Consider the following 15084-nt stretch of genomic DNA (forward strand, 5'->3'; position numbering starts at 1 on the left):
CTAATCTGTTCAATTAATTATCCCATTAAAATTACAAAAGTAAATCCAAATGGTTAGCATTAAAACACCAGTTTTGGGAGGCTGGAGAGATGACCTGGCAGTTAAAAGCACCCACTATTCTTACAGAGGACCTGAATTCTCTTCCAGCACCCATTCGGGGCAGCTTACAACCATATGTAACTCCATTAGGCTCCAAGGATACCAGCATGAGCAAGCACATGCTCACGTTCTGGCTTGGGTCTGCTTTTTCCCTTGGGATATCCATGCACTGATATGTACCAAGCTAGACTGGAAGGAATGAAGCTTGGCCTGGTGGGTGGATTACACGGGATCTCTGTCAATGTGAGTGTGGGAGAAGCAGCCTTCTCTGGAGACAGTTCTCAGGGAAACAGCTTCCTTTATTGGGGTGAACAAGGTACTATAGAAACCTTAGGGAATGGTAAAGGGTTTTGGCTGGGGCTGAAGTGCTGGAAATGTTTTATTTGCAAGAAGAGGAATTACAGGAGCCATCTGGGCATCCCTTATAGTGCTTGAGGAAGTTTAACTTGAAACCTGGCCACCAGGCTTTTGTGACCTGGGGTGGCTGGGGTGGCAGTTGTAAGTTTATGTGCGCCAGGACATGCAGGCTCAGAGCAAAGAGGGAGCAATCCTACTTGTTCCAGCCTCAGGACAAGATATTTGGGGTTTGGACATGTCTTGACCTCATTATTGCTACAGACAGACTCCCCCAGTCCTTTCCGGTCCCACACTCACATGCATGCCCTTCCTCCTCTGACATAATTAGAAAGTAAAAAATTAATCTTAAAAAACATGCCAATTGTAGAGTTCAGTTCTCTCAATGGACAGCAATAGACAATGGGAAAATATTTGGATAACTGTAAAGAAGCTATTTGCTTCTTGGAACCATGAAGTCCTATTATCACATGGTGGGAGGGATATGATACATAGAAGATTTCAGACTCTGTTATGAAGTTTTTCCTACCAGAATGTGGCACTCAGTTAGTACTAACATACTCATGTTTTTCAAATATCAATGAGGACTCTGGGGATGTAATTCAGATGTACAGTGCTTTCCTAGCATGACTGAATACCTAGGTTTGATGGCCAGTGCTATATAAACTGGGAATGGTGGTGCCTGCCTGTAATATCAGCAGTCAGGAGGTGGAGGCAGGAAGCGGAGAAGTTCAAGGCCATCCTCAGGTACAAAATAAGCTAATCCCAGCCTGAGATACATAGGATCCTACCTGAAAACTAACCAACCAAGCCATCCCCCATCACCAAAATAAATGAATAAATAAAGTATCAGTGGGATAATACAAATACACATGTCTATATCTTTCTTCATTTACAAGTATGTCCTCCTACAATGTTCAATGTTATAAAACATGAGTTACAATAAACCTTTAGTGCCTATCTACCAGTGGTTTCAGGTACTGTTTAGTTTTGAACGATTTTTGGCTTGCAAAATTATATGTGTCATATTATATGTTTTATATATATAACTATATATAAAAACATTATATATAAACATTATATAAACATTATCAATATAAACATTATCTATATAAACATTATCAATATAAACATCTATATAAACATTATATAAGCATTATATGTTAACAATATATATATAAACATTATATCTATCTATATAATAGATAATATATAATCCATAATATATATCCATAATTATATATATAATAGATAATATATAATCCATAATATATATCCATAATTATATATATAATAGATAATATATAATCCACATCTATATCTATATCTATATCTATATCTATATCTATATCTATATCTATATCTATATCTATATCTATATCTATATCTATATCTATATCTATATCTATATCTATATCTATATCTATATCTATATCTATCACATAGTAGAGAAAGAGAGAGAGTGAGAACTGAGGTCACCTGGAAGGTGAGAGTCCTTCTGTCATTGAAAAACACACAGTGTAATAAATAATGACATCATTAAAAACTGTCATCTTTGCAGAGTGCAGTAATTGCTCTGCATATCCCTTGCACATTTCCCTGTGAACCTGCTGGAGCGCACCGTGCTCAGAACCGTCTTCTGTTCCCGCCTGCTTCTAGCCCCGTGTCTGTTCATTACTGTCACATCTGAGTGGCTTTCTGATGCGCCAGGTGTGTGGTGTCACAGGCCTGATGTCTGTTCCGGATACAGACAAGCACTCTCGAGTATTAAAGCAATAGATCTTCGTATGCCAACGAAAGCCGAGTGCGGAGAGCAAAGCTTCTGGGAGAAGCCTTCTGAGCATGTCTCCACTTGTTCATGGCGGGGACAAGACCTGACTAATTAGCTCTAGCCAAGCCCAAGAAGACAAATAATTAAAGGAACTGCAGCAACCTGGGCCGTGTAGTGCAGGTCACGGGAGGTGACGTGCTCGGAGACCCTGACCTGGGAGCCAGCTTACAGAAACTTAGAAAAAATGCCAGAAGACATACATTTGTTCGTTTGTTTATTTGTTCATTTACTGCGAAAGAATCCACTGAAGAGGAATGAAAATATTTATGAATCACACATTTTCCCTCCTTTTCTATGGCAGTGCTGGGACTGGAACCTAGAGCCTTGAATGCGCTAGGTGGGGCCTCTGGGTCCAGCCATAGCCAGATTTTCCTTTCTTTTCAACCTCTTAACTTTTTAGTCACAGTGTCATAATTCGTTCTCAAGTTCATAAACACAGACTAGAAGAGGGGAGTAGAGGGGTGACGTACGTCCATCATCTAGCTTCAAAAATTACCAATATCTTGTGAAAATGTCTAAATTTGAAGAATTAGCTTTTTTTTTTTAAAAAAAAAGCACTTGTATTTCTTTTTCCTACCAAAAAGAAGTTTTTTGAATTTTGCAACACATTTCCTACATTTTGTTAACTAAAGAGTCATTGTTTAACTAACTGTAAAGTCTCATCAGACACACTGTGTGAAGCTCTCTAGCTCCCTAGATGTCATCACCATGTGAAAAATCTTGACAAATTCCAGAACCTCTTTCTGAGATGACAATAGGGAATCTTTGGGTCTTGAGTCGTTTAAACTAGTCGTTGACAATGGGTGTGGGGGAGCAGATGCACTTCTAAGTGGATGTTTATTATTGACATGAGCACGGTTGTGTCAAGGACCCTAAAGACTCACACCCATGAAATAGCAAATAGTCTAAGTAGTTAAAGCTAGTGTATGTGGAAACTATCAACTAGAGCGTGCTCCTTCTGGAGGACTCCAACCTGAAGCTGTTCCCCTACAGAGACCTCTTATAGAGAGTAGTTAGCTCATTCATCCTTTCGGCCGTGTACAATAAAGCCGCCTCCTTGCTCAGTGGTAGGTAATAAACACACTGAACTCACCTTCATCAGAGCGCATGGGCCACCCCATCCCAGCTGTTTTTCGATGTGATGTCTATAGCTCTACTCTTTCTTCAGTCCCTTCTGACATGGCGTGTCCTCAGTCATAGCAAATCCAAAGCCACGAAGATAGAGGCAACTGGACACCCTTTAGTCATTCTTTCAATACATGTATTTATAAGTTTTATTCAGGTAGTACAAAATAATATTATGAAGTGCATTTTAAGCTCGTCTAAAGTCAGAATATTTAATAGACCCTACTAAACATAAGTTTATGTCATTCCTCTTTTTATACAATGGTACAGTGACAAGCTTGCACTGAAAATCACTAAAGAGGTCCAACATGGTGAATCCTAATGCCTCTTCTAACTCTGAACTTTAGTAGCTCTAAGGGTTGTGATTAGCAATTGTTTCTGAAGCTGTGCTTGGTCTGAAGCAAGTCAGTAGTAGTCCCTTTTCTGAACTGGTTTCAGATACACTCTGCAATTGACAGGGGCCACATGGTTTAAAGGAGCTTATTATGGCTTCTTTTTGAGGCAAGAGTTCCCAGGCCTGCTTCTCATGAGAAGTAGTGTTGACTGTTTGCAAACAAGAGGGGGCCGAGGAGATTTTTACCATTGGTCTCGATCTTACTTGATTCCTACGGCTACTAACGAGGTTGGCTACCTACTCACGTGCGAGTTTCTTTTCTTAGTTAACCAGACACTTCCTTTACCTATTATTTCCCTGCATCGTGACTTTTTAAAATCTCAGCATGGAGAAGCTCTTTGGATGATCAACATATTGTCCCACCTGTGGGAAGGCAGTGCAGGTTCTGTGCAAACGGTCCCCTCCACTCTGTCGTTTACTGTCATCATTCTTCTCTTGGTACCGTGTTCTATCAAAATTTCTTTGTGTCTAGAAACATTTAATAATTATATATTCACCATCTTAGGCTGTTTTACCATTGTGATCTCAAGCAAAACAGAAGACTCAACACTTTTCATTCAAGAGCTGGAAGACCTACGCCCTTCTCCAGTCTGGTCTGGAGCATGTTGCTGCAACAGTGTCTAGGAGCAGAGCAAATGAACTGAGGAAAATGGGTCACAGAGCATGGGTGGTTGTTAGAGCTAAAAGCAATGCCCTATTAAATAATGCATTGTACTGTATTCCTAAAGCAGTTTATGGAACAGGTTCTTCCACAGATGCCCAAGGCCTGAGAACAAAGGAGAGTCTTACAGACACTACCAAAGTGCAGGGTGTTAATGTTCTAATAGTTTATTCATCAATGAAAGTAGGATGAATTATACAAAAGTGTGCAGGCAATTTGGCTGGGGGTGATGGGAGAGGGGTTTCACAAAAAGACTAGGATCCAGAGTTTGTCTTACACAGTCACAAAAAAGTAACTCAATAACATTGTAGTGTTATTTTACTTAACGGAATACTACTTGAATATGTGCTTGAATATTTAACAGCTCAGTGTTTCTGTGGGTGGGAATGAAAATCTCTGCAAACGTTCCGGTGAGTGTTAAAACACTACATTCTTTGACCTAGAAACCTAAAGCCGGGGAGTTTATTCTAAAGACAGAATTAGGAATTGACCCAAAAATATTCTCTCCCAAATGTCCTCTATGAAAGGTTTAATTGTTTTCAAAATTTTAAATAAAATAAATCTCTAACAATGGTTGAGATAAGTTACAATGATCCATATTAAAGAAAACCAACAAACGATTCTAGTGGGGCAGCAGCTGGGGCTGTAGATGCAAACATATAGAGCAGGAAAGAGCGCTCACAGAAGTATGGAAAAGAATATTACAGGGACTAAACTAAATGTTCATAGCAATTGATTTAATGTGGGGAGTTGAGTGTTTTTGCCCTTTGTGACTTTCTGTTTTGCAAATTTTAAAATAAGTAACTGCCATGGAAACGTCAAGAGGCGTGGGTGCATGTCATGTGTAAGGGGCATCCATTTGCATTCAGTCATTGAAACTCTTATACTGCCTCTTATGTGGATGGGCTGGCAGAAGCTCTTCTAAATGCCATCTCTTGAAGAGTATGCATGTCTTTCTCATGAGGACTCAGTCAGAAAATAGACAGAAGACAGGTCACAGTTGAGGAGTAAGATTAAGGACCCAGGTTGACTCCCATCAGCATAAAAAAGATGACAGCCCCAGAATCTTGAAAGAGAAAGTTGAGGGGATTTTCAAGACCTGTAAATTCACAGAAGACAAGTTGCATTCTCTATTTATATGAGAAAAGACCGGTTGATTATAGACAGAGGCATTTCCAAAGCAGACAGCTAAAAATTTGAGACCACTCAAAAAGCTAGCGTTAAACCTGGGAATCGAGAGAAAAAGACCAGTTCCACATTTTTTGAGCCAAATTTGAAGCAAGCTTTAATTAAGTACTGGCCAGGATTCTGGCTAGGACCATTCTGGGGTTCTCAGAAAATTGTTAGGAGTCACATTTTGCAGATGCTTTTTTTTTTTTTTTTTCGGAGCTGGGGACCGAACCCAGGGCCTTGCGCTTCCTAGGCAAGCGCTCTACCACTGAGCTAAATCCCCAACCCCTTTGCAGATGCTTTTAAAGGCAAACCAATAATGCTATCATATTCCTATCAGGTCCAATCAGGGCAAGCATACATCCTGATGTATTTCCTGCCCACAGACCTCCCACCTATATGTGATCAAACACAACTGGTGCAGTTTGGTCAAACAAACTTGGTTTGGGGAGTGAAAACATGTGTCTTGTTATCTCCCATAAACAACAGCCTCCAGCTTTCAAGAAGTATCTGTCCTTGGGCAAGGGGCTTAGAGGTTTTGTTTCATGGATCCATTAGGCCCTTAAGACATAACTTCGGCTTTCACATGATGTCAGATGATTCCTTCCAAGGCACTTTAGTGAAGGTAAGGATTTGAGGGTGCAACCTTTTTGCTTCAAAGTTGGAGAGGAAAAATATTGGTCTTGCTTTCAAAGACAACCCTGAACAATACACACACACACACACACACACACACACACACACACACAGAGAGAGAGAGAGAGAGAGAGAGAGAGAGAGAGAGAGAGAGAGAGAGAGAGAGTCAGTAAAATGAACTATGCAGAAGAGTGTTCACAATACTTGAGGTCACTTGATCTGAGGATACTATGTGGTCAAGACTGGCAGTAAACAGGTTGAAAAGGGTAGACCCAAGAGAGTGTTGAATGTACAACATCCATTTGTTAGACCAGAGCTAGAACCCCACAGCTCATCTAAAGTCCTGAGACAATGTTTTAGTTAGGGTTTCCATTGTTGTGTAGAGACATCATGACCAAGGTAACTCTTATAAAGGACAACATTTAGTTGCTTCTAGCTTACAAGTTCAGAGGTTCAGTCCATTATCATCAAGGCAAGAATTATGGCAGGGTCCAGGCAGGCATGGCACTGGAGACGAAGCTGAGAGCTGTACATCTTGTTCCAAAGGGAACCAGGAGAAGTCTGAATCTCTCAGGCAGCTAGGAGGGTTTCAAAGCCTACCCCACTGTGACAGACTTCTACAAAGCTATACCTCCCAACAGTGCCACTCCCTGGGCCAAGGATATTCAAATATTGGAATTGGTTGTCTATGCCTAGTCAAAATGATTTCACATATCAAAACAAGAAGGAGGCTCAAGTCAACCCGACCTTGGCTATTCATAGCTGCATGTGTTTAAACTGGTTCCCAACCCTCAGTTTCCTCAAATAGAAGATTTTGAAGGAAGATATCCTACAGCATTGTCAAGAAGAAGCTTGAGAGAAATACTGAGCTTGGTTGGGGCAGGGCTGTTGATAATGAAAGAAGGTTCTAACATGACCTAAGTTCCCTTCAGATGCTGAAGGACTTGGCGGGAAGGGTGCCAAGGAGAAAGGAGAGATGAAAAAGGCTAATGAGCTAACAACTTCTTTGCACTCCTGAATGTTTGTCAGACTCTGCCTTAACTTCCAGCATGGCTGGCCAGCAAGGTTCCACCCAACCCTGTCATTAGCCTTGATTGTTTTGGACTGTAAAAGCAGTCTTTCCCTATAAACAGTTCTATTTCTAAATCTTTGGCAATTCAAATCATCCTACCCCTCTTATGTCAATCAATGTCAACTACTGATACCTTCTTTCCACATACTTTCCCTGTGAAAACAACCGTCCACAGTCCAGTGGCACATCAAGCTATTGATCTAGCCTGGCTGCTGAAATTAGTGGAAACAGCTTGGTCTTTTCCTAGCTAGTCCTCCAGAGACTCAGCTCATCATTTTAGTTCAGTTCCTCCGGTCTTGAGAGTTTGGGATCAGTAGGAATGAGGGCAGAGGCAATGGGCAACATAAATTTATTGAAATTGACTATTTTGGCTTTGTTGGGCAACTATATTACCTCGTGAACCTTTTCAGTCTTAACCACTGAAAGCCCTTTGCTCCATTCTAATTAGGTCACCAATTAAATGATGGCATTTATGAGAAAATTGAATATAATATACTTGCATCCTGCATTTGTAGATTCTGGTAAATGCATTCCCTTTCACCCATAACCTAAGGTGTACCTTCAGGAAGAAACTAATTATGATCTCTGAGTCACTTACTACTTTTTAATTTTTTAATACGTGTGAGTATTTGCCTCCATTTATTTATGTGCATCATGTGCATGCTTAGGGCTTAGGAAGACGGGAAGAGGGTTTCAGAACCCCTGAAACTGCCCTCACAGAGAGTTGTGAGCCTACATGTGTGCTAGGAACCCAAACCAGGGTCTCTGAAAGAACAAGTGCTCTTTTAAAAAAAAAAGTATTATGTATTTATTATATATTAGTACACTGTAGCTGTCTTCAGACACACCAGAAGAGGGCATCAGATCCCATTACAGATGGTTGTGAGCCACCATGTGGTTGCTGGGAATTGAACTCAGGACCTCTGAAAGGACAAACAGTGCTCTTAACCACTGAGCCATCTCTCCAGCCCCTTAATTTTGATTTTGAAATTTAATTTTACACTCCTGTTTTGAGATAATGAATTAGTTAACTTTTGTCAAAAAACCACGGACAGAAGCAACTCGAAGCGGGGAGAGCTTCAGTGAGTGACAGCTGAGGGTACCGCCCATCATGGTGGAGAAGGCATGGCAGCAGGAGCACTAGGTTTCTGGTCACACGGTGTTGGTGTTCACAGTCAGGAGGAACGCTGGTGGGTGCTCAGGTCTCGGGTCTCTTTATTCAGTTCAGACTCCAGTCCATGGGTTGGTATCATCCACACTCTTGCCAGGCTCTGCTCTTTAGCTGACTTTTCCCGGAATACCCCCAGAGGCTCACCCGGAATGTTTCCACGGCAATCCTAAATCTAGTTAAGATGACAATGATTAACCGTCATGGACAGAATCTCACTCTGTAACAGCATAGCTTCTATGCTGTGCTCCTCTTTTCCCAGCCTCTTTAGTTCCTAGTATTACAAGTCTGTAGCACTACGGCAGGGAGTTTTACTGTTTGAACCTGGACCATGCAGCCAGTGAGCCAGAGATCCTAATTAGCGATATAGTGTTTAAAAATTATTTTTAGATTTATTTTAATTTTGTGAGTATGAGTGGTTTTTTTTTTTTTTTGGTTGGGACAATTTTAATAAGTGCTTCTATTTCTTTAAGAGTTATGGGATTATTTAGATGGTTTATGTGACCCTGATTTAAGATTGGTACATGGTATCTATCTAGAACATAGTCTATTAAATCCAGATTTTCCAGTTTTGTTGAGTACTGGTTTTTGTAGTAGGATTTTATGAATTTTCTCAGATTCTGTTATTACGTCTCCCTTTTCATTTCTTTCTTTTTTAAAAAATCTTTATTAACTTGAGTATTTCTTATTTACATTTCGATTGTTATTCCCCTTCCCGGTTTCTGGGCCAACATCCCCCTAAGCCCTCCCCCTCCTCTTCTATATGGTTGTTCCCCTCCCCATCCTTCCCCCATTCCCGCCCTCCTCCCAACAGTCACATTCACTGGGGGTCAGTCTTAGCAGGACCAAGGGCTTCCCCTTCCACTGGTGCTCTTACTAGGATATTCATTGCTACCTATGAGGTTGGAGTCCAGGGTCAGTCCATGTATAGTCTTTAGGTAGTGGCTTAGTCCCTGGAAGCTCTGGTTGGTTGGCATTGTTGTACATATGGAGTCTTGAGCCCCTTCAAGCTCTTCCAGTCCTTTCTCTGATTCCTTCAACAGGGGTTCCGTTCTCAGTTCAGTGGTTTGCTGCTGGCATTCGCCTCTGTATTTGCTGTATTCTGGCTGTGTCTCTCAGGAGAGATCTACATCCGGTTCCTGTCAGCCTGCACTTCTTTGCTTCATCCATCTTATCTAGTTTGGTGGCTGTATATGTATGGGCCACATGTAGGGCAGGCTCTGAATGGGTGTTCCTTCTGCCTCTGTTTTAATCTTTGCCTTCCAATTCCCTGCCAAGGGTATTCTTGTTCCCCTTTTAAAGGAGTGAAGCATTCGCATTTTGATCATCCATCTTGAGTTTCATGTGTTCTGTGCATCTAGGGTAATTCAAGCATTTGGGCTAATAGCCACTTATCAATGAGTGCATACCATGTGTGTTTTTCTGTGATTGGGTTACCTCACACAGGATGATATTTTCCAGTTCCCTCCATTTGCCTATGAATTTCATAAAGTCATTGTTTTTGATAGCTGAATAATATTCCATTGTGTAGATGTACCACATTTTCTGTATACATTCCTCTGCTGAAGGGCATCTGGGTTCTTTCCAGCTTCTGGCTATTATAAATAAGGCTGCTATGAACATAGTGGAGCACGTGTCTTTGTTATATGTTGGGGCATCTTTTGGGTATTTGCCCAAGAGAGGTATAGCTGGATCCTCAGGCAGTTCAATGTCCAATTTTCTGAGGAACCTCCAGACTGATTTCCAGAATGGTTGTACCAGTCTGCAATCCCACCAACAATGGAGGAGTGTTCCTCTTTCTCCACATCCTCGCCAGCATTTGCTGTCACCTGAGTTTTTTATCTTAGCCATTCTCACTGGTGTGAGGTGAAATCTCAGGGTTGTTTTGATTTGCATTTCCCTATGACTAAAGATGTTGAACATTTCTTTAGGTGTTTCTCAGCCATTCGGCATTCCTCAGCTGTGAATTCTTTGTTTAGCTCTGAACCCCATTTTTAATAGGGTTATTTGTCTCCCTGCAATCTAACTTCTTGAGAGCCTGATGTATCATTTAGATGCCTGGTACCCTTTTAGGTCAGAAGAGGGTATTATATCCCTTGGAATTACATATGGTCATGAGCCACCATGTGGGTGCTGGGTACTGAACCCAGGTCCTTTGCAAGAACAAGTGGTTTTAACCACTGAACTAACTCTCCAAACCCCATCGAGATTTTTTTAGTCACCTGCTGCTTCCAGGAATTCTGTTTTATACACACACACACACACACACACACACACACACAGCTCTCACCACTAGCTCTTTAAAGTGAATGAAAAGCAGGCACTGTGGCACATACCTGAAACCATACCACTTGGGAGGCTGAAGGCAGAAGGATTCTGAGTCCAAGACCACCTAGAATACATAGTGAGATACAGTGTGGGGCCAATGACAAAGCAAACGATGAAGACATCATTTTGTAATGGAAACCTTAAGTCTGTAAAGAGCATAGACATTCCGCATATGTAAATACAGATGGACAAACTTTAAAACATGTACAGGAATTGTTAGCATTATTTACCCGCTGCCTAATTCATTTTTCTCACATCTGACTTATGAAGGCATAGATTTCCTATTGGAAAAATATTTTCTTAAAATATTAATTTACATGTATGTAAACGTATGGTACCAAAAGTGTAGAGGTCAGAGGCTCCCAGGAACTGTTTATTACCCTCTGCCTTTGTTTTTATTACCTTGCCACATACTCTAGGCTCACTGGCCTAGTGTCTTGTCTCTGTTTCTCATCTCTTGGTGGGGATGCTGGGGTTCCAGGTGTGTGTGTGTGTGTGTGTGTGTGTGTGTGTGTGTGTGTTACAGCTTGTTACCTGGAATCCAAGAGCTCATGTTCAGATCATCAGACTTACCTGGTGCTTTCATCTACTGAGCTGTTACTCTGTTCCCTCAAAACTAATTTAAATTAATTGTTATTGAAAGAAATACTGGTAGAGTTTTAAAGAAAGGGACAGAGAAGGGGCTATGATGAATTTTTTGATGAAAAGATTTCTTATAGGGCTTTAGATTGATAAAATTATAGGTAGGAGTAGCTTTATTTCTGAGATGGAGAAATTCAGAGCGACTTTATTTTATTGGAAGGCTCTGGAAGGCTTCTGCTCAGTTCCTCTGCTTTCCATGAGGTGGGGATAAAAGTGTATCACCCACCATCTTCTCTAATAGCAGTGGAATATGACGTGCAGGTACTTTGTTGGCTTTTAGAAAGAGGTAGGAAGTTAACTTCGATGAGAAGGCTCATTTCATCCATATATAAAATGATGCCTTGAAATCGAAAGCATGTTTAAGTCATGCTCTGGAGTATTCGCTGTTTGGTGTTTTCTTTATGCCTTGATTATGGGAATCTGTCCAAATCTATTTGGAAGTGCATTAGAGGTAAAGCCAGCAGCAACTGCTTTGTCTGATTCTCACTCTTCTGTCCGTGTTAGGCTCAGGCATTAACAGTAGGTCTTTGTCTCTGAGATTTCCCAATGTTTGCTATGCGTGTGTTACCATTAAGGAAGCAACGTTTATTTGCCAGAGCTGGTCACCGCTGACTTTATAAAATCACATTTGGGAAAGGCATGCACTTATGAGTTGTTGAATATGTTGGGCCCTTCCTAACCTCAGGACTTTTGCACATGCTCTTCCTGTGGCCTGTGATATCAGTACACTACACTCCTTGGGTTCAAACTTTTACTCAAACATCAGATTTTTCCAAGAGACTTGGCTAAGCATCCTCTTAATCTTCCAGCAGTGCCCATAGCCCATCAACTAGATGCACTCAGTTCAATGTGCTGTTGCTTCTGTGACCCTTCTCCCCTTGACTGGAGGGTGGTGGGGGAAGAAAGTGTTGGAGCTTAGCCACTGTGATATGAACTGGGTTGGCAGATGTGCTTTGTTTTAGTTACCCTTGTTGTTGCTATGACAGAATATCCAACAGACACAAGTCAAGGAAGGAAGCATTTATTTTAGTTCAAAGTTTAAAGATAAAGTCTTTTGTGGTGGAGAAATCATAGTGGCAGGGGCTTGAAGTCTCATTGGTCATCCCAGGTCAGAAAGCACAGAGGGTTGAATACTGGAGTTCAGCTCACCTCTTTATTCAGTCCAGGACTTTCAGACCATGAAACCCTCAATAAACCAATCTATTAATAATAGAAACTCCCAACCATACATGCCCAGGGACTCATCTCTCTACTGGTCGATTCTAGATACTGTCATCTGACTAGCACATTAGCCATCATATAGATGAATGCCATCGGAAGAGACCATGGGCGTGAATAATATGATACATGGGGAGAGCATGCAAAAGGGCATGCAACACCATGGGGAGCCCTCGAGGTTTTGCATTAGGTCTGCCATGGCTCTGACCTCTGTTCTTTGTCTCTTTAAATGAAGAAGAACCGTAGTTATTGCAGAAGGTTCCTGGCTTGTGAGAACTGGTCTAGTTCATTTTAGAGTCTCAACCCTTATTTTATTAGTTCTTTTCTAACATACTAATTGGGGTGATATCTGGAGATTCATCGACACAGAGATAATACCACATCTTCTTTTGTGTAAGTTGAAAGTTGCCACAGAGCTATGATGGGAATGACAAAGCCAAGACAAGAGAGCAGGTGAGTCAGTTGTGTTGCTGCCCCAGTGTTGGCAGCATCTGTGTATTTTAGTGTGCATATTTAGCCATCTCTCTTCTACCTTAGTGCCTTGTGCCCTTAGTAGACACAGAGTCATTACGACTTGTGAAGAGGGTGGGAGAATCAGCTCTCACAGAATCAGGCTTTAGATTCTGGAATCACACTTGTCCCCATCACAGGCTCCTTTGACCTGTAAAAAGCTTTGTTGATCTTTCTACTGCCTGTCTTACAAGATAGGAGAGAAGTGAGGTAATGTCTCCTTAGACCTTTGAGCTTCTCGGAAGAGCAGCATTTAGAGGAACATGATCTCTTAATACATTAGCTCGTGTTGTAATGGGCTAGAATTCTATTTGCCTAAATTTACTTAGGTGCTTCTGGAATATTTTGATATCTAGACCTGAACTAACCCCTCAGAGGATGCTCAGTTCAGTGAGCCAGCTGTACGTTTATGAGGTTAGAAAAGGAAGCCGGGAGAGAAGGGTGTGTGAGCGAGCCTGGGTGGTGATGGGGGAGGGAGTTTGTCATCATCTTTGGAGTGCATATCACCCTTTAAGCATGTGGTTTTATTAAAAATAAATATAAAAGAAATCAAAACTATGAGTCTGTTTTAATCAAGCAACATCACTTACCGGGAAGGGGTTATTTAAAATATCTCTGCTGCTTTTTTCTGTGATGGATTCTGTCTAGCCTCCTTCATGATTTTCTTCATTTTTTATTGATTTATACATTGCATGTGTACAGATGGCGTGAAAGGAGAAGGGGAACTGTCTGGGGAAACAAAGGGGACTGATGGGAAGTGGTGGGATGTGAAGAAGGAGAGTAAATGTGGAATAAATATACTCAAAGCACATTCACACTTGCCTGAAACTGACCTTGTGTAACACAGTAAAACAACACAAACACATTTACTTCATCTTGATGTTTAAAATCCTCATTATTTAGTCAATCATTTCTGATTTTTTTTTGGGGAGCTGGGGACCGAACCCAGGGCCTTGTGCTTGCTAGGCAAGCGCTTTACCACTGAGCTAAATCCCCAACCCCCTCATTTCTGATTTTAATACCACAAGTTCTATACAATAGTATCCAATTGTCAGTTTCATTTGCAAGATGACTGCTACGTTATTAGGTACGCATTCACTTTTTTCTACACATTCCTAAGTGTTTTCTGCTGAACAGTTGTGACCAGTCTAGTCAGTCTTAGACAGAGAGATAAAAATAAGTGACAAAAAGCAAGAGAAGCAAGCCTGCATGCTGGTGCTACCATAGTGCAAAGATACTATTTGATGGTGAACATGGTGGAGCGCACTGTAATCCCAGCACCTGGGAAGCGGGTGCAAGAAGACAGGAGGTTCTTAATGCATCAGCAGCAGAGTGAGGTTGAGGCCAGCCTGGACTCCATGAGGTCCTTTCTCAAAAGAAACAGAAGAAAATACATTAACTTACTTTATAATGTTCTACCTCAGGCAATTTTCTGTGGGGTTTTCTAGAAGTACTTGGTTCTTTGAATGTTTTAAAGGAATGTCGGCCTCCTCTAAAAGGATTTAAATAACTATCGAGTTAACATGGAAAATGAACACAAACAACCAAGAAAGTATGTGTTCCCTTTTAGAGAGGTCTACATGGACATAGAAAAGCAGTGGGTGCAATCTGGAGTCCTAGACCATCGAGGCAAATCACATTCCTCTCTCTGAGTGAGAAAAAAAAAACATGCTTCATTTACTAAAGAATAGAACAATATAGGAGAATATCTTCCACATCCAAGATAGAATGTGAAAAAATAAAGCCTTTTCAGATAGTGTGGTTGTTTGAGTACACTGTGTAGGAAGGATGTAAGAACAAGTCTCATTGTCTCAAGAAGTTCATCTTCTATGGGGAGATGGATGATCCTTGATTTCTGAGTCACTGATCTTCACAA

General features: G+C 41.1%; 1 protein-coding gene across 19 annotated transcripts in view; it reads left to right on the top strand.

Annotated features, from left to right (window-relative positions):
* The window catches only part of Prune2 (prune homolog 2 with BCH domain), a 350442-nt gene that overhangs the window by 30830 nt on the left and 304528 nt on the right, over positions 1-15084 (top strand).

This window comes from Rattus norvegicus, chromosome 1, assembly GCF_036323735.1.
Source record: "Rattus norvegicus strain BN/NHsdMcwi chromosome 1, GRCr8, whole genome shotgun sequence".
NCBI lineage: Eukaryota > Metazoa > Chordata > Mammalia > Rodentia > Muridae > Rattus > Rattus norvegicus.